This window comes from Bombus pascuorum, chromosome 11 (genome assembly GCF_905332965.1).
Source record: "Bombus pascuorum chromosome 11, iyBomPasc1.1, whole genome shotgun sequence".
Lineage (NCBI taxonomy): Eukaryota > Metazoa > Arthropoda > Insecta > Hymenoptera > Apidae > Bombus > Bombus pascuorum.
In genome coordinates this window covers 9,716,600-9,735,752 of record NC_083498.1, presented here as the reverse complement: position 1 = coordinate 9,735,752, position 19,153 = coordinate 9,716,600, and the positions used below count along the sequence as shown (strand labels likewise).

The following is a 19,153-nucleotide window of genomic DNA, read 5'->3' as shown; positions in this document are numbered from 1 at the left end:
GCTCTCTTCTTATACACACAGAAGAGATTTCCCCCGTGAACGGTAGTCCAAAGTAAAAGCAGCGGGAGTATCAATTCGCTGATAGCAACGGCCTGATCCTCCGCAAAAACTTAATCGACCAACCATCGGCTTCGTTGGAGTTATTCCGACGCGAACGAAATATAAATCACGTGTCTTGACTTTTAACTGCTTCTCGGTACCTTGGTTAACACATACGATTGAGGTATCATCGAACTGGTTGGCAATCGGACCTTTTTCATGATTTACTATGTGCTTCGAGATGAAACGCGTACAAGTAACTATTTCGCCTCCGACTGTGATACCATTTCTAGAAAATGAAACCTTCCTCAAAGGTATTTCTTGCGTTAGTAATATTTTTCCGACACAGAAAAGAGTACAAAGTCGGAATTATTTTTCAAGGGAGAAAATATAAAAATATTGCGATATATAATATTTAAAATGCAATGTAAGATCAGGTGTTAGATTTTGATATTGGAATCTCGCTTAAAATAGCGGGAAAGAAGTAAAATTGACTTGTACTAATAGAATCACAAGTAAAAAAAGAAAAAGAAGAAGAAAAAAGAAAAAAACAACGATAGAGAAAACATTGGTGTACCTGTTGATTAAAAATTCTTTTCCCTGTCCACCGGACACCTACTGGCAACGCAGCTTTCTTTCTATAGCAAGACAATCGTAGTATAGAAGTGACAGAAATTACGGCAACGTGCTTAAAAGAATAAAAAATAGAAAGCAGTATGAACACAACATCCGGAGGATGTTCGACCTCACGCGTGGCCGTTTCCCGCACTTCCTCGTACGGTGTGAGGCCGGTTTGCCTCATGGAAGACCTCGATAAGGTCGCATTAAGGATTCAGGAACGGCACGACGGTGCAGCATCGCGAGAACACGCGTTGAGGTAAGTTGGAGGCGGCCCAAGAGGCTGGTGCCAATCGTGGAAAAAGGAAACCTCCAAGACTGCGATAGAAACAGACAGATGGTCTGTTCGACTAAACGATCGATACCGTGTTACCGTGCCATTTTTCTCATTTTTCATTTCGTCCTTTTCTTTTTATCATCGATTCACGTGTTGACAGAACCTCTTGACTACTACCATCATTCATTCTGAAGCGATCCTTGTATATTATATAAGCGATTATGGAGCCCGTTATGTTTTTTAACAACTTTTATAAACCAAATTGCATGCGAATATATGTAATTATAATACACATGGCGATTAATCAGATACTTTAACTGCTTAATAGATCGAGTTATCCATTGATTTTTATGGATTCAAGGTACGATATCTTATAGAAAGTATATTACACAGGTGCAACAATACGTTATATTTGTTGTTATAAAAAGACGTGGTCGTTTGTACAATAAGCCGAGGAAAAATTTTCTGTGTTAAGGGGTTAATATACGGGGCGTTCGATATAAAAGTCGCCACGATTTTTCAGATACTTTCGACGATCTGTGAAAAAGACATTCGGAACAAAAGTTAGTCAGCACTAAATCGATGAGAGATCGAGCAATATGTGGTGAATCTCGAGATACGACAATAACGAGCAAAATCTTGTAGGTTACATGTTTCGTTCTAGAGTTTCCTTTTTGTCATGGATCTTGAGGCACGATTGAAAGATCGAACGACGATCGTGGAAATGACTTTTACGATAAAACGGAGTCAAAGTCAAGACGGAGATCTGACACGGACCTCGCTCAACTCGGTCAAGGCAGAAGACCGTTAGAGCTCGCAGGACACACTTTATACACAAGGTGGGAAACAGAGAGAGAGGGAGGGAGAGAGTGAGAGAGAGAGGTCTGTGAGTATCGCACTTTCAGCGAGAAGAAGCGTTGGAGATGACACGATCAATCGACCCGAGCTTATGATCCGCTTCTATCACCGTCCTTGCGTGTGTCGACGAAAAAACGATGAAATTTGTACGATCCTCGACTCGTTTGAATATCGCGTATGTGACTTTTGAAATTTCTCTCTTTGTAATAGTGATTACGGTTTTGTTGGTTTGCGGTGGTAAGTGTAGTGGTAAATGGTGATTGATCGATGATTGAATCGCTTGCGTATTTATTATGAGCCGTTAAGCGTGATGAAGTTAGAATAAAAAAGGTGTGAGAAAGCGAAAAGGATAAAAAAGTTAAGTAAAACAGTTATAAGTAAGAATGGTATAGTAATGGTAAAAATGGTAAAGTAAAGAAGTTAAAAAGGTACAGTGAAAAAGCTATAATTAACTAAATTTGTTTTTCATAGTTTTTGGGATTGAAGAAATCGATGTCTATTGTAATCTCTTGAGTAAACATAACAGAATAATTAGAGAGTACGAAGAATGATCTGTTTCTTCGAAAGTTTCTCGATATCGATTTCGATACTTAAAGAGAACACGTGCTTCGGTTCATTCCGAATTAATCGCCGAATACAAACACAAAACGTAGAATTTTAATTAATCTGACCGACCCAGTTCAAAATAAATTTTGAACACAGAGATAAAAAACATTTATTCAATTCCGCTTAATGGCTACACTTCCATCGACTAATTTACAAGGAGGTTGGACAATGTCCTTGACTTTAATCCAGCTGTTTTCTTTAAAATTGGATCTGTATCTTTTGATTATAAAAAAAAAAAAAAAAAAAAAGAGGAATGTAGAAAATTAGAGAAGAAGAGTTTCATACAAGCAAACGATTTATTTAATGATACAGAAGCATGGGCATTTTGGCCGAACCAATGGTAGAGAAGTATAAGGTCAAGGTGAATCTAACGAGACGATGGTTCTTAAGAAACGGGTCTTAGCAAGCACAAATTAACCTCTTAAATTATCTCTCATTCTCGTTGTTTAGCTCCATTTAATTAAAATATATTAAGCAGATTTGATCTAGAAAATTTCACCAAATTTAATTGAAAATATTTTGAAATGTTTGCGATAAAGTACATTTGTTTGTCGGAAGCAAGAGTGAGATCGTGGCAGAAAAATTCGAGGACAGTAGCACTTAACTGAAATATAATCCAAAGTGTTATACAATCCAACAGTACCAGTTGAGGGTTAAAATCATCAACTAGAAAGAAGGCCAGAATATTTGCGTCAGAGAGAACGAAAGCTCTTGCCAGTATCAATTCTGCAATTCCATCTAATTCGATTGATTAAAACTCAACGAATCGCTCCAACTTCGATCTTAATCCCTAGAAATTCTTGATCCATCGTAATTGAAATATACCTTTAAGGGAAAATCGACCGCAGAATCTACGATTACGAGCAGTTCGAACACGATGAATTTTTCATGTAACGGAACGACGAAGAACATTTTCTCTGTTCGCCACGGAGCGTTTAATCCATTAGCGACCAATGACACTTGTTCTTCTCGCAGATAGGAGCGGGAGGTAGAAGGCGCGTTTCGTCCGCAATAAAAATGGGGTCAAATCCCTCTTGTGGGCCAAGGTGTCGCACGTGTTAGGTGATCTCCGCTTTCAGTAACAATCGCACAGCGCGTCCGCGAGAATTATTAATCGTATCTGCTATTATTTGCCGCTTAGACCTCCGCGCGAGATACCAATCTCGGGTATTTGTTGTACTGCCTCTTTCATACCGACCGGTATCCTTCCACGTGATCCATTCGCACATTGTATCGGAATTTCTTGAAACATACGATAGCGGAAGTTCTTTTTTTTCTTCATCTTTTTTTATTTTTTTTTTTTTTGCTTAAGATCTGAAATTAATGTTAGATTTCTACTGGATATAAATTGAGGGGTTGATATGGTAAACGACGTAAGTGCCAGAAACGAAGATTTCCAATATGTATAAAGAAACGTGAAAATTTACAAAAAAGTGCCATGAACGTCTAGCGTTTATTATCTTCACGGATTTAGAGGTAAGATAAATAGTAAGAGTAGACTGGTTTCAACCACTGTTTACTTGATATTTACGATCTTAGCCTCTGTCTGGCGATAATCGTAAAAGCTACAATAAATTACTCCAGCGCTGGTAACTTTTATCATCGTATTCTACATGGAATTCACATCTTGTTTCATTTTCATGCTCCACTGCGTCGAATAAGAAGCTATATACGCTTTTCACGACTAATCGGCATGGTACCCTTAACATTATTCTAATACGCTCGATCTTTCTTGTACATCTCTTCTATACTTTTCAACGTTCCGTTTACTCTGCTATTTGTAACAAGGGATGTTGATCCGTTTATATTAAACAATTATTACACAAATTATTTTAAAAGATTGCTTTTATATTTCTTTAGCGCTTACGTCGTTTACCATAATTTTTTTAATTTCAAGTATCGGGTTGGTTCGTTTATATCTATTCTTACGATCGATTTACTAAACGCAGAATATACAGCCAGCAAACTTCTTCTTTTCCTTCTGCCCCTCTGTCTTTTATTTCCTACCTTTTTTTTCGATTAACGGCGTATATTCGTTCGACCCTCGCGTATATCCGATTCGCGGGATCGCTCTCGACAACATTGCGTTGGAATATCTGTTTGAGGGTTGCACCCCTCAGACAAGCTCCGATATATATGTAAAGGGATTTTAGCGTGGAGAGGAGGAAATCATCGGATACCGACTGCGTTATCATTCAAACGAGCGTATTTGATCGATGCTTACACGACAGACGCTTCGATGCTCCGGGGGAAGAAAAGCGACAAATCAGAGGGATGGAAGAGAACTTTGGGAAATGAAAGTCGAAAAGCATCACCCTTCTTCTCTTAAAATACTTATTTGTAATTTAAGATAAAGTTTCTTCGTCTCTTGCGTTAAAAAATTGTCCAGAAATGACGAGGACTTTTTCCCAATTTTCATTTCCACCGCGAAACGCGACTTGCCCTTATTCGCGTCAATAAAACAGCTTAACAAGGTCCGCCACTCGGCCTAATTTCCACGGAAGGTATTTTCTGTTCATGGACGTTTCCATCAACGGCGTGTCTGCCAAGTGAAATTTCCCTCGATCCACCGACGCGTCTCGTGGCAAATTAGCGAACATCGATAATTAAAACACGCAAGAGAAAAGAATATTTGTGGCCTGGTTGAGGTGTCGTCGCCAATCCTTCTACCCTGTTGAAAGTTTAAAGGAGCAATTTTCCCCGAGATTTTTCTCGATCGCGTCACTAATGACCTTCACCTCCGCGTTTTTCGTCGGTTGTCCATTGATCGTACGAAGAACAGCCAAGATGTCGACCTTCGATCATATTCAACTATTTTTCTGTCACTTACTGTTACAGATATCGAAAATGTTCATCTCGCGTTATTTTCCATTATTCGCGATCTTCTTACTTTCTTACGGTTTTTAAAAACAGTCTCGCGATGGAACCTTCACTTTCCTCATTAGAAAGAAATATCAATTGCGTCGAGTTCCTATCGCTTTCGTCCTTCTCTACGCCTAATTTATCAGCAGAATAAATTAAATCATATTTCTCGCAGTCTAATCAAATTCTAATAAAATTGTACTTCTAGTCGCTATTAATCACCAAGGATCGGAAAATTTTTTGCATCTCGTATACATCGGAAAGCAAAAATTACTGTAATTATTATCCAACGATACAGACTGATGCTCGGTTTATTAAACTTACGTAATATTACGTAAAATCATCTTTTTACGTAACATTAACATACAGATGTACGGCGTACGGATCCACATTGAATCGATTAACGTATCCTTCTCTGCGATACAAATATTTATTCGCTGTATCCAGTTGAAATCGATTTACCAAGTTTGGCCACCTTCCCAGTTTCCGACAATTCACGATAAAACGTATCAACGGTACAAGTCGATCTTTCTGCAGTCTCCGTCGCTATCAAATATATTTCCACGTCAATAAGTATCCTCGCCGCGTCTTCGCTCAGTCAATTCGACCTTCGACAGATCGATCGACGTTCCTCCTACGCTTACGTTTTAACGTTTATTCGAAATGAAATTCGTTTAACTCTATCCTTCGCGATTTTGCTCGATAAATATGTATGTAAATATGTAATATTGTCCAGTGTATATAGTACACGTTCACAGGTGATGTTTAATGGATGCGGCTCTAGGACATAATTCCGATTGAGAAATACGAACCGTGACCCGCGGGTCAAACGTTATCGCTCGCGCGAACCAGCAGTTCGGAACCGCTCCTAGGAATCCGTGGAACGGTTGATTAATTAACGGTGCTCGGGTCGGCTCGCGGTGTCAATTATCCGGACTCGTGCGTGCCAATGGCTCGGATTCGTGCAAATGGACTTACAGGATCGAGGCCGCTGTTTTAAGATTTCTTTTTCTGTTTATCACGTTGCTCGTAATCGAACGAATGATCGAGCTAGAGAAAACTATCTGTGCCAAATATAACCCCGATCCTTCGTTCGAATCTTAACTTGATGATGTATGCATGTAAAACCTGACCTTTTATATTTCTGGAAATATTTCTCTATAGAATCTATTTACTGCGGTGAATATGGACGACAATCGAGGATGTTTTTCCTCTTGTTGCTAACCTAATCTTGGATAATCGTAGGAGATTTCGAGAAATGATGGATATACGTGCGAACAAAACAAAACAGCTGCGTATCGTTATTTTTAACAATAATCTGGCACTTGCTTAAATTATTCCAGCGCTACTTCACCATCGCTCTGTGCGAAATAACGAACAACGACGCAGAGGCGTGCTTCGTGGAACTTTGCGCTTTTAAAAGAGACCCGGTCGGAGCAGCGATCCCATCGTGGAATGCAAATCTCGCGAAATGGAACCCGTGCTATGGCGGAATTAATAAGCAACGGAGAGCAGGCGGGCAAAAGGAAACTAAGTTTTACGATTATTCCTCGTCGCTGTGAGAATCGCGAGCGTAACGAGCTTTCATCGACTACCTTTATAAAACGGTGATATAGTCTTGCCTCGCCACGGTACTGTTACATCGAATACTTTACATTTTTCCTCCGACTTTACGCCGTTTTAATGAGCGAACGTTACGCTTAATCGAACTTTTGATCGTGTTTCTGATACGTGGTTTCATTCAGCGAATATTTTTTCGGTTTCGATTCACTCGATTTTTTATAATAATTTATTAAGACGTTAAGATGGAATATTAAATCGTAGTCTTCTTGCAATTACGGAATTTGTCGAATTTGCTTATCTTTTATAAAATGAATCGTCGGTCATCAATTTTAATTAGCCAGAAGAGACACATATTAGTTATCAGGCGAGGATCTTACATATCGAATATATGTGAACAAATTGCTTAATGGTAAGTTCAAGCAACGTCTGGCTTCCAAATTCAATTCATAAGATCTGTTTCATAACACGACACGTCTTTGTATTCATCGTTATTCAACCTTTCCACATGTTTGGATTGTAATCGCTTTCACACAATACTCTAATACACGTAGCTTCAAGAAAATACGAAGGAGATAAGAAATTCGACGATCTTTGTAATCTTCGCATCTTTGAATCGCTATCGTACTAAAATATCGAAAAAGGTGTAAAAATGTATAATATAAATGAGACTATTTTCGTAAATAATTAAAGCAGTGACTACACATTTTCCAACTGCTATCGTATTAAAATATCCGAACGCGTGTAAAAATTAACAGCGTGAAAACGACGTGAACGCGAAGATCGACGAGAGAGGATTTTCAGAAAATGTCAGGATATTCTAATCGTGCGTGGACCAAGGCGATGTCCTTTTCGATTCTCACTTGCGTTTTCTCACGGCATCTGTCACGGGTCCGTGAAGCGTTAATTGCTTTTACTGGTACTTCCACTAGGTTCTCTTCGATTTTGCCAATCGAACTCGACGATGCGCGCCTCTATATGCCGACAGGAAAATTTCCTGGAAACTTTGGAGACTACGAAGGCCAAAGTTTTCGCGGAGCATCCGGACACTTGTGACGAGAATCGATACGGTAGCCTTGAACGCGAATTTGGAAATCGGCCATTATGATTGGAGAGTCATTGCCAGTGTCTTTGATTTGTCCTTAACCCCGTTCCACGAACGACAGAAATTCTACGCTAAATTCGGATAAGATTCCGATTAAACGAGGGAATAGTCGATTTTGGCAATACGGTGCTTTCTTTGTAACTGATCGTCGCTTGTGTTCCTTATAATTGATAGGTCGTCATCCCCACTAAAGGGAGAAGATTCCCCAAGGGGCCACGATATTCCCTTTGTAACAAAGTTTGACGGCTGAAGTTGATCCGAATTAAAACGCGCAGGGAAAAATACTGATTATCCACGAGACAATGAGGAAACTTTTTTTATTCTTGATTCTTCTCAAATTAAACTTTTAACAATTTATTCGTAAAATTTTTCTGATTAAAACGAGACCAGACACGATAAATCGCACTTACATTTTAAATCATATTCCAGTCGAGGGAAAATAAGTTAACGTCGCTAAATAAGCAACTATGCTGCGAAATATATCGTGTTTGGTCTTGTCTTAGTCAGAAAAACCTAACAATCGTATATTGGTAAAAGCTTTATTCGATGAAGATGGAAAATTAAAAATTTCCGATGTTGCGTTAACATCATGTAGGCGATATGTTTCTTTTCATCGAGCCGACTCTCCGAGTCTTTCTCTCTTCCACTCGCGATATCTTTTTCTATGTTCGGCAAAATGCCGAGTCCTATCTATTACATAGAATCGAGTACGCGATAATGTGATTACCAGGGAGTCACGATTTTCCATCAATCACGGAAAAAATACTGTGTTATTTCGATTTCAAGAAAACCGAAGAAATTGAATCCGAGTTAATTCGAGGCATTTAAGCGCCTTTAAAATTTATTTGGCTGGTTTAAGGCTGAGTTCGTTCGATAGTAGATTTCAATTACTCAATCCAATCTTACCTTTACATTTCCTCGGTTGAATTCCACTTGTCCCGCTCTCTAAACAACTTCCTTAAACAGAGACACTTTCCAGTGCACAGGAAAACCTCGAACCTCTGATCAATTTCTTTCAATCTCAAGATCTATCAACAATAATTATCCATCCATGATAATGATAGCTACCTACTAACGTTAATCTGTGTAAGGCAAATTTCATTCGTAAGCAAACAAGGGTAACTAAACTTGGAGGGAATTGCATCTGCTCGAGGCCTGCGTCGAATTCTTCAAACCGACGTACGTTCATTAACATATTTTTCCAAATGTCTCACGAATTTTTGTACAGAATACGTGGTTAAACGCACGAACAAACGAACAAAAAAATAAAAAAAAAAGAAATTCGAAGCTCAAGAATGACCAAGCAGTCGACACGCGAAGGTTTCTTGGGTAATTTTCGCTGAGGTTCCGTTTTACGGCGCGCAGCCTTCGGTGGCGACGAGCCTTGGGACACTTTCATGTCGAGCCTACGATCGATTCCATTGATTATCGACACTGAGGTTAAGGTTGGCCTGTCGTTTCAACGGGGTGGCACCGTGGAAAAAAAGAAGTTGGTGCTAGCCATCGATTTTCCGCTCGATTCTCGACCTGATCGCGCGATACCACGCGTCCATCGTTTTCAATTTCTCGAATTATCGAGCAAACCCGTTTTCCGACTGACGAAGTGGAAAAATATGAAAGGATTCATTGGCTGTGTTTTCAGCAAACGAAAGAAATGCTCTTTCTTAAGCAAAACTCTCTAGGAAAATTGACGTAGTATATCACGAACAATTCTCTGCGGCTAAAACCTGCCACGAGCCAAATCGATCAACTCCGCTATCTATCAATTTTTTAGTCTCATTACACAAGTGGATTATTGTTCAGTTCCGAAAGAAAAGGATCGTGTTCGCAATGGGATAATCGAATTTTTTGGATAATTGAATGACTCGCGTTAAAATTATGTTTTACATAAAAATCATAATTCTTAAATCATTCGGTGATTAATTTATATTCTATAAGGATCTATAACGTGTATCTGTACATTTTGAAAATTGTACAATACGTCTTATCGTATGTGTTTATAAACTTTCTCACATAATTCTGATTGCCTTAGCGTTGTACGACTCGGTACAACTGAAATATCCATAGCGTCGTTATTACAGGAAAATTACGGACTGGAATCGCGATCAAAAATGTAATCGTTTCACGATGAATGATTAAGAAATTAATCATGGCCATTGGTTACAACGACTTTTGATACTTTCCTTACTCGTTAAACATTGATTACTGGTTATCGAATAATCGATAATTACGATCGATAACCTGATTTTATATTAATATAATATATAATCATTTTCAATCATTAAGAGGATTACGTTTTTCTCAATTCACGGGAACGTTACAGTATACCAGCTTGTATCTCACAGCCGAATGAATATGCACAATATTTACCGGACTAACCAATGTTCGGAAAACCGATATTCGGATAATAGAGGTTGCGCTGTAGTAACTTCCAAGGTAAATAAAATAATTCCCAAGGTAAACCGAAGGAAAAGAATCTACGACTCTGAAATTTATTTTAACCACGTTCAATAAAGATCGACGAAGAAAGCGCGCGATATCCCTCGTGAGCGTAGAGATTGCTAACGGAGCAGAAAATACGGAAAACTCGGTGACCCGTGCGTAACGCGTTAACTTGCACAATTTCGATGGTAGAAAAAAAATAGGACACCCAGAAGAAACAAGGTCCCAGGTTTTCCACGAAAACAAACGAAATCGGGTAGCGACTTTCTACGATTATTCACGCCACTGAATCATAACCGCCTTGTTAGAATGGAAGGAAAACCATCTGACCATTAGGAATACGTATTAACCTTTTCGCGGTTCGTATTGCCAGACGTAGTGGTAGACAGAGAATAAAGAAACAGAGATACGAAAGTAGAACATGTAAGTATGTACATACACAATTAAAACACAATGGAGCAATGTATGAATACACATGAATAATAAATAATCTCTCGTTTTAATTACTCTAGGATTATCTCCTATTTAATTTCACTGTGACAATAATTTTAATCTCCCGACGAGTTTCGGCTGAACTAAGGGATCACTCAGAATAACACGAGCTACGTAATTAATTCATTTGCTGACTCAACCACTTAAAATTGCGATGCTCAAGTTTATACTATTGTTCTATTCACGTTAATAAAATACCAGGATCTTTCCAATGTCTTTACAACGTATAAAAATACACTGCGAAATATATAAAATCTCTAAACTGTCATATTTGTTAGAATCTTTAAAACAAACGTCTCCTTCGTTTTATTTAAACATTTATGTTCATAGAACTATAAATTTGCGTCAAGTAGCTACGAAGTAACTACGAGTCTCTCTTTAGCTTTTATTTGATCAATTATGAATCTACATAAAGATCTAGTAACGATCTACTTCCATAAATTTGTTCTAATTGCAAGTCGTTACTGGAACATCGTGTATCGTATAATATATTTATATTCTGTATGAAGCAGAAAGGATGGTCCCGATTGTGGTGGTCGAGCAGGAAATCACGGAGGTCACACGGGGTTATGTCTCCCGTGGGCTTGGCATAGAATCGAGGAACAGAGTGAGAGTTGGTATACGCGAAGGATGTCCTCGAACGCTCGTTTTATGCGTCCTAGACGACCTCACCGTCGAAAATAACCATTTCGATGGTCGCGTCTACGTATACCCACGCCTTTTCTCGCCCATTGTGCGCTTTCCCGTTCGGTATCGCAGCGTGCTTGCGCAATCCCGGAAGCAGCGCTGCCTTTCGTTTCTCCCGTGGAACCAATAATCCGAACGTTCTTGGCCAACGTTCTCTGCGAATTTGTTCCGTATGAATCAGTATATTCACCAGAAGAACATTGCCTCTGTGATTCGTAAGAAATAAGGAAGGATCTAGACCCGTTAGATTCGAAACTACTAAAACTTTCGAAATGCGTAATAAGTGTACGAGACAAAGAAGTGGAAACTTCAACGAATGCAAGGAATTAATTACCGTTGGCAAATGACAGCGATTTCACGATAAAAATTTATCAGAAAGCACATACTTTTTATGAAACGTCCATTGAAGTTTCTAGACTGACTCGTCTACAGAGAAACGTGTTTTTAATTCGATTTATAGTTAAATTAATAGTATACTTTGGATAATCGAGAACTTTTGTATGGGATAATAAGCGGTACCTGGGAAGGGCTGCGAGAGTTCTGCCGAGTTTGAATAGATTAAGCCAGAAGTGTACGAGTATGGGTGTAGGGAAGGAGAGTATATAGGAGTACTGCAAGTGACAAGTTCGCTAACTAAATCGCTCCCCTCTACGGCGTAACTGTAAAGGATTGTATACGAGAACAGCTCGGTTTTAAACACGAAATTCAATTAGAATAAAAATCACCATTAACGTCACGCGTTGTCGCGTACAAAAGAGCTTTGCGGCAAAATTCGTTAGGAAATGTTTTTAGCAAGGCTACAGAGAAGAGCGAAATAGAAACGACACACAGGCGATGTTCGCGTAATAAATGCATTAGGATCGTCGATATTAGCGACGATATCTTTATGTAACCGAGGACGAGTGATGTCACTTTCGCATATTCACAATGGCTACGCGATGCCACGGATGCGAATTGCCGGTTGCTGCTTCTTCGTCCTCGTTAGTAAAATACTATCGATTACCGTGGACCCCATAAAGAAAGGGTTAAACGTTCTCGAAGACTAACTAGGAATTATCTAGCCGCGTCAATTTTCCTCGATGATGCTTTCGCACTAGGAGACGATGCGGAAAAGTGAAAGCAATTTCTTCCTCGAGAAATTAACAAGATCGAGCGACTGTACAGAGTTTAAGCAGCTTTCCTAGCGACTCAAATTGTCATGAATTTACAGATCGACGTCTTGCAAAGATATTTTACAAAGATCTTACGAAACTCGATGTACGATTTTTTATGCTTCTATTAATTTATTACGTTTATTATTATCCGTACAATTTATTTGTTCATTGTAAAATTTGTGTTAGGAAGAAAATCGAAGTGGAAGGTAGATAACGACTATGGTCGTATAAAAGAGGTACATGCGTGTGGATATTTTTAAGCAATAGCGTACGTTCGATTGAAGAATCGTATTCGGTGAAGACACCGCCGAATCAACATGCATTGGCGAGGAATTTATAGAATTCCGGTACGAGCTAGCGCGAAGGCCAGGAGAGACTGTTAAAGATCAAACTGAGGTGAGCGTAAACAGGAAAACAGGTTTCGCGGATCACTTTGGCGCGGTCTCGTTTACTAATTATCGCGTTATTACAAATTGCACGGTGTAGCGAACGATTCGTGTGTATACGAGCCGATTCCAAAGCAAACTACTGGCTGAAGATGCGCTCGATACGCACGCCGAGTCGTGATGTAACTCGAGATAGAACCAACACACAACTTCCTTTTTGTGAGAAACAAATCCGCGTTTCAAGCGCCTGTTCTTTACATAAAAGGATTTCTCACTGTTAATACTTGGCGATTTTGTTTCTTCTTGTTATCGAAAATACGTTAGGTATATCTGTATTATATAATGATTTTTCATTTCATTTCTGTTTTACAAGATTACGATAGATCATTTTGTTAGATTCGAAAAAGTATCGAAGTGAACGATTATGAACAAAGAAGGACGATAACAGAAAGGATACAATGGTAGTCGTAGAAGAATGTATTGACGTGCTACTTACTCGTCGACATAGTTTGTTTTGTTCAGGCAGCGAGGCCTGAGCACGGTTCAAATAAAGGACATCTGAAACCAAAAAATGAAAGGAAGATTGGTACAAGGCAAACATAAAGAAACAGAAAATCGTTGACATTGCATGTTCGATTCTTTCGCAATTTCTTCTTAAAAATATTCATTTAGAGGAGATTTCGATTGATTTTTTGATGCTCTGTACTTTAAAATCGATCTTTCTAATATGTCTCGACAATTTATTCAAGTATCGTTTGTTAGAGTATAAAATATCGCGTATAAAGTATGTTATTATCCTAAATTAACGTATTATATCATTTTGTATGTAAATTATATTTACAGCGAAATAATTCGACAAAGAAAATTAATTGAAATCAGCAATTCTACGTTTCTCTCACCAGAGTCTGAACACCGTTTGCTCTATTTTATATTATTCGATGGAAAGGAGCGCGGAGGTATCGAGCACGCGATCATTTCGCCGCTAGACAGCCAAGATGGAAAGAAGACCAGCTTTCAGCTAACTACTTTCGATTGTCAATCGTCGTCGGTGGCCACGTTGTCGAGGTGAAAATCGGCGCTAGAAGCTAAAGGCAGAAACTTTCAAATCTCCATTCCACCCGGGCACTCGCCACTTTTCACTGGTTACTTTTCACTCGGCCGCGGCATGATTCACTTTCCTCCGGTGGGCGTTCCGCCGCGAAAAAGCCGTAAGAACCGCGTGGAAAGGGGCGAAACAGATCATGAAAGTCCGCCGTAACTCTGGCCCGCATCAATGTTTTTCCGTTCTGTCTCCTATACGGAGTACGCAGGTATTCACGTTGCAAATAAATACGAGTTGGTCTTTCTTTGCAGTCGAGTAAATCCGGATCATGGCATTAATACCTTTTTATAACGAGTTCTGCTTTTAACGTTACGACTACCAAGTAAACGGTTTTAGATTTATTTGTGCCATTTTTAAGCGTGCAATGCCTTCCGATAAAATTAATTTTAACTTTTATCGAAATAGAAAGCTAACTTATAAATACGTATGTATCTGTTTATTTTCGTTGCGCCACTTTAATCAGTACTATTTATCTGTGTACGTAGTATATTTAGGAACTGTATCGCTGCTTCCTTGTCCTATTCTTTATTTCTATAAAACTTCGCAAACTGAGATTGGAGGGATAAATACGTTTTGTATTCCAATTTTACTTTGAAAATCCTCTGGATCAAAATTTCGCGCAATAAATCTCCCACTCTGTATATTCAATTCCAGTTTAAAAATACGTGGGGTCGAAATGGTGGGTCGACTCTCTCATACACACATAGAGAAAGCTTCCTTTATATTTCAATTGTCCATAAATGCATAAACATCCGCGGTCCATTCGTTGCTTCGATTCTTTCTTCACTGCCATGGTGCCATTTTAAACAGACAGTCCAAGGATGAGTCCACACCCAGCCTTACATTCTATACGCCAGACCAAACAATGCATTCCAGTTCTCAGGCTTGGAAAGCCTTCGTGTGTATTCAATTCATTTTTTGATAGCCGTTATCGACCTCATAGAGCACGGTCGAGGGCAAAGGGTGAAGGCAACGAGGGAAAGGAGGCACAGATGGAATGGTAGAGTAGCCACATGAGGGTTCCGAAACAGGATAGAAAGAGAGAGAAAGACCTGAATACTGTGTGTGTGGTACCGGATGAGGAGAAGGTCTAGAAGAGGAGGGAGGGGGGCGTTCGGGGGGACGATTTGGACAGCGACGTCCCTGAGCCACTTGCCACAGTAGGTCAGCTCTCTTCACCTCACTTTGCCTCGTTTTTTTTTGTTTTTTGTTTTTTTTTTTTTTTTTTTTTTTTCGAGCCATCGTTTCACACACAACTCGAAGAGGATCTTCGGTCGTCGCTCGACCGACGACACCTTTCGTTTCGATTCTTCCTTTCCGCCCCCAAGTTTCACTTGGTTCACCTTTTGCCCCCTCTTTGTCGGTATGTTTTCGTTTTAATTCAAGCAGCTACACTGTCGGCTGTAAGTACCATGACGCGTATATGTTACGATTATTTTGATACATTCACAGATTCTACTCTACTGGTACTTTGTATTATAAGGCACATAGGATACGAATGAATTTTCGGATTTACGATAAGATAATTAAAAAAATACAAAGAGCGGAAAGCATTCGATTTATGTTAACGCCACGAAACGTTCAAATACTTGTGACCAGCAGTGTATGTTTACATCTTCGTACATCCGATAAAGAGGCTATCTTTGTGGAAATAAAATGGTACAAAATTTGATTGAAAGTTTTCAACGTTTCCCACGCCAAGACAACTACGAGCTTGTTTTCGTATCGTCGCTTTATATTTTTGGAAGCGTATATATTATTATGCAAAGTTTTATGAGCAGTCGATCAACTACTCTTTTCGTTTTCACTCGTATACGATGGAAGTTCTCAAAAGATAATCTATTTTTCAGAGACTCGTGTGTCGTAACGTGATGATATAAGGCATCGTGAATTTTATGATAAATTCTAGAGAATAGCGTTTATGACATAATGTCCCTTCGCCAATTTTTTAATTTATAACGTTCATCGGTGAAAGACATCTTAAAAATATTTAACGCAAACTCGATACTTTCCACTGCCCATATTTTTTAGTTATTTTGCTTCGTTTCTATCGCACGAGGACCAGAACATATTCGAGGAATTTAAAAAATAGAAGGAGGAAGAAGAAAATTGTTTCAATAACCGATTAAAATGTATCAGTTCCCGATATCGAAAAATTCTTCGAGATATTGAGTTCCAGTGGAAATATCGGCGATATTTTTCATTGAGAAATTATTATCAGGATCCGTTGGTAGAAAGCAAGCCTGTATAGCCTCGTATGCGACAACGCCTGACTATCGTTCCACGTATTTGCATGTAATGTTCTTACATACCCTAGGTAGAAACAGCTACGCGTCTTAATCGAGCCAACTCCGTAGAAACCGTCAGCACGTGTACAGGGCACTGAATACGGACAAAGGCTGTTGAATGTACTTGCTTGGTTACTTTGACGACTGGTGTGTCGCACGTGGGACTCTAGCCTTCGGGGATAACATCCGTTTACTACGAATATAGAAAATATACTTCCTGCACTCGCGCTTTCGTAATTTATTACAAAACCACATCGTTCTTCATTGGCCGTCAAAGTGACTCACATTCGACCTACCAATTTAATCTATATTTATGGCATACAAACTTTTGCGATTACGCAACTAAAAATTAACAAAGACAATATTTCGGTATAATTCGTTTTTTATCTCTGCAGATATGAGTACGCATATATAAATATATGATACGATATATTTGTAATATAAATGAAACGACACGTAAAAGGAATACAAGCATTTTTCCATTTCTTGAAATAGCATTGGCTTTTTCCCGGGAAAGTAATAAGACTAGAGAACAATAACATTTCTCGACACGTTGAAATTATTAAGCGCTACGTTCCTATTACAGGGTAATCGAAATTCTGTCCGTGTAACACATGTTCCAGCGGAGCGAGCTGACTGCTCGATTATACCGGCTAATTCGATTACTTCGACGAGCTCGAACACACTCGATCTACTCGAGAACTACATTTTATTAACCTTACACCACGCTAACAATTGTAGCAGACAAAATAAAGAGAGAAAAAGAAAAGGAAGGGAAAATGAAAATATCAAATTTTTCTTATCAATTAAATTACATTGATCAGCTATCGTAATTGGAATTCTATCTGATAATTTTGAAGTATCGAAAATTTCGAATTATTCAAGCAACTTCAACTGATCGTGAATCTTCAACAAGGAGAAAAAGAAAAATAGAAAGGAAATAACAACTTAAACGTGCGTCGACGTGTGTCAGTGACTCTTGGTAGTTATGTTAACATCGTCCATAAATCGATCAGAACCGTAGGTGTTACCGAACATACGAGAAAACCAGCCGTCAGGCTATTGGAGCAGAACCACAACGAGATTCCTGCTCTATCCGCGTATTAAAGCGTCGCCGTTCTTGCATGGACGAAACTGCACGGCTCGTGATCGTTTCCAGGTTGTGGAACCGGTACGCTCTACTCCTGAAATTCTTCCACGCGAATCGGCCGGCCCTTTAAATCTCCGTTCCACTTGGAATTTCTGTTCGAGCTCTTACTGGAACCGAGCGTACGTGATAAAGAATCGAATTTTGTAAAGTAAAGGATATTCTATATACGTGTATGTGTGCGTGATTTCATTTCCTACTTCTATCGAATATTTGCTCGCCTGTAAATATAGAACTTGGATGCGAATCCGATACGAGTTCCCTGTCTACATGTTCTAAATTTTACGAATCGATATCGTTGTCCTCGACGTCCCTGTAGCCGTCCTCCGTTTCTGGAGAAGACAGACTCGAAGTACACGAGAACGAACGATTAACATTCAACAATTTCATCCGAACAGATGAAATCCTTTGCCTACGACGGATAAATTCATTTTCTCAAATTTACAATCTTTTTTCCTCCGACTCTATCTGTTTAATTTCGAGTAAAAACGTTAAAATTGTCTAAGATATAACTGTCATCCTTGCAAAAGGTTGATTATAAGATAATTTCGTTATATTTTGATTTTTCTAGCACTTTTTCTGCTATTCAATATCCTTTGAAGTAGATCAACGTCTTTTAAAAATTAAATAACAGCAACAGATTGATCGATACATTCGAGCTAAACTTATATAGAAAAACATTGTGAAGAACTGTAAAGAAATTCAACTATATCCAGGTTTGATATCGATCGACATGTTACACGTGACAGATGGAAAATACTTAATTCAACGTATCGGTCTTTGTCGTAGTAGGTACGGAGGAAGTGGAAGGTTTAAATTTCCAAGAGAAGCTCAATTAAACTCGAACTTTCGCAAACTGCTATATCTCAGCGTAATCGAATGGTTCGATATCGCCGTCCTCGACATCTTGGTGGTTGTCCCTTTCCCAGACGTTTATTAGTCCGCGAACGGAGAACTTATCGTTAACCTCGATCCTCCTGAGCCACGATGTTAATACCCACTCCCACTTGTCTAACTGTACTACTAGGTCGACCAGGTGGCATCCAGACACTCGATCGATTAGAAAGATATCAATCCGAGAACAATCGCCTCCATGCATCTCGATTTTCCCTGAGAAAATTGTTTACAGTTGAAGTAGGTAAGTACAAAGAAGGCGAAGCTCGTCTTTCTTCGATACTTCGAAACTTTCTTTAAAAATTTGCCAATTATTATAACCGTTAGCGAGAATAATGATTCTTGCTAGTTGTTTAACCAGTTAGTAACTAGAGTTAGCAGAGCTATAAAAATGACTAATTTCTAATTTATTATACAAATTTTAGGAAAATTTAGTAGCTAGAGAATTGAATTTTTGTAAAATACAGGGATAAAACCTGGCTCATTTTTCTTACATGTTTTTTCATATATTTGCTATCTTGATGGAACAATCTTTCCGAACAATATCCTCTGGTACATACTTTGATCGTCCACTGATCTAATATCAATAATGGACGAAATTTGGTTCGACTGATCTGTTTAGGGATTGGCGAATAT

At 38.9% G+C, this 19,153-nt stretch overlaps 1 protein-coding gene across 3 annotated transcripts in view; it reads right to left on the bottom strand.

Moving 5' to 3' along the window:
• The window catches only part of LOC132912352 (origin recognition complex subunit 2), a 113,593-nt gene that overhangs the window by 34,539 nt on the left and 59,901 nt on the right, over positions 1-19,153 (bottom strand). For all 3 annotated transcript variants that reach the window (XM_060969747.1, XM_060969748.1, XM_060969749.1), the window contains one exon: positions 13,583-13,644. The gene's annotated coding sequence lies outside the window, so the exon portion shown is untranslated. The remainder of the gene's footprint in view (positions 1-13,582; positions 13,645-19,153) is intronic.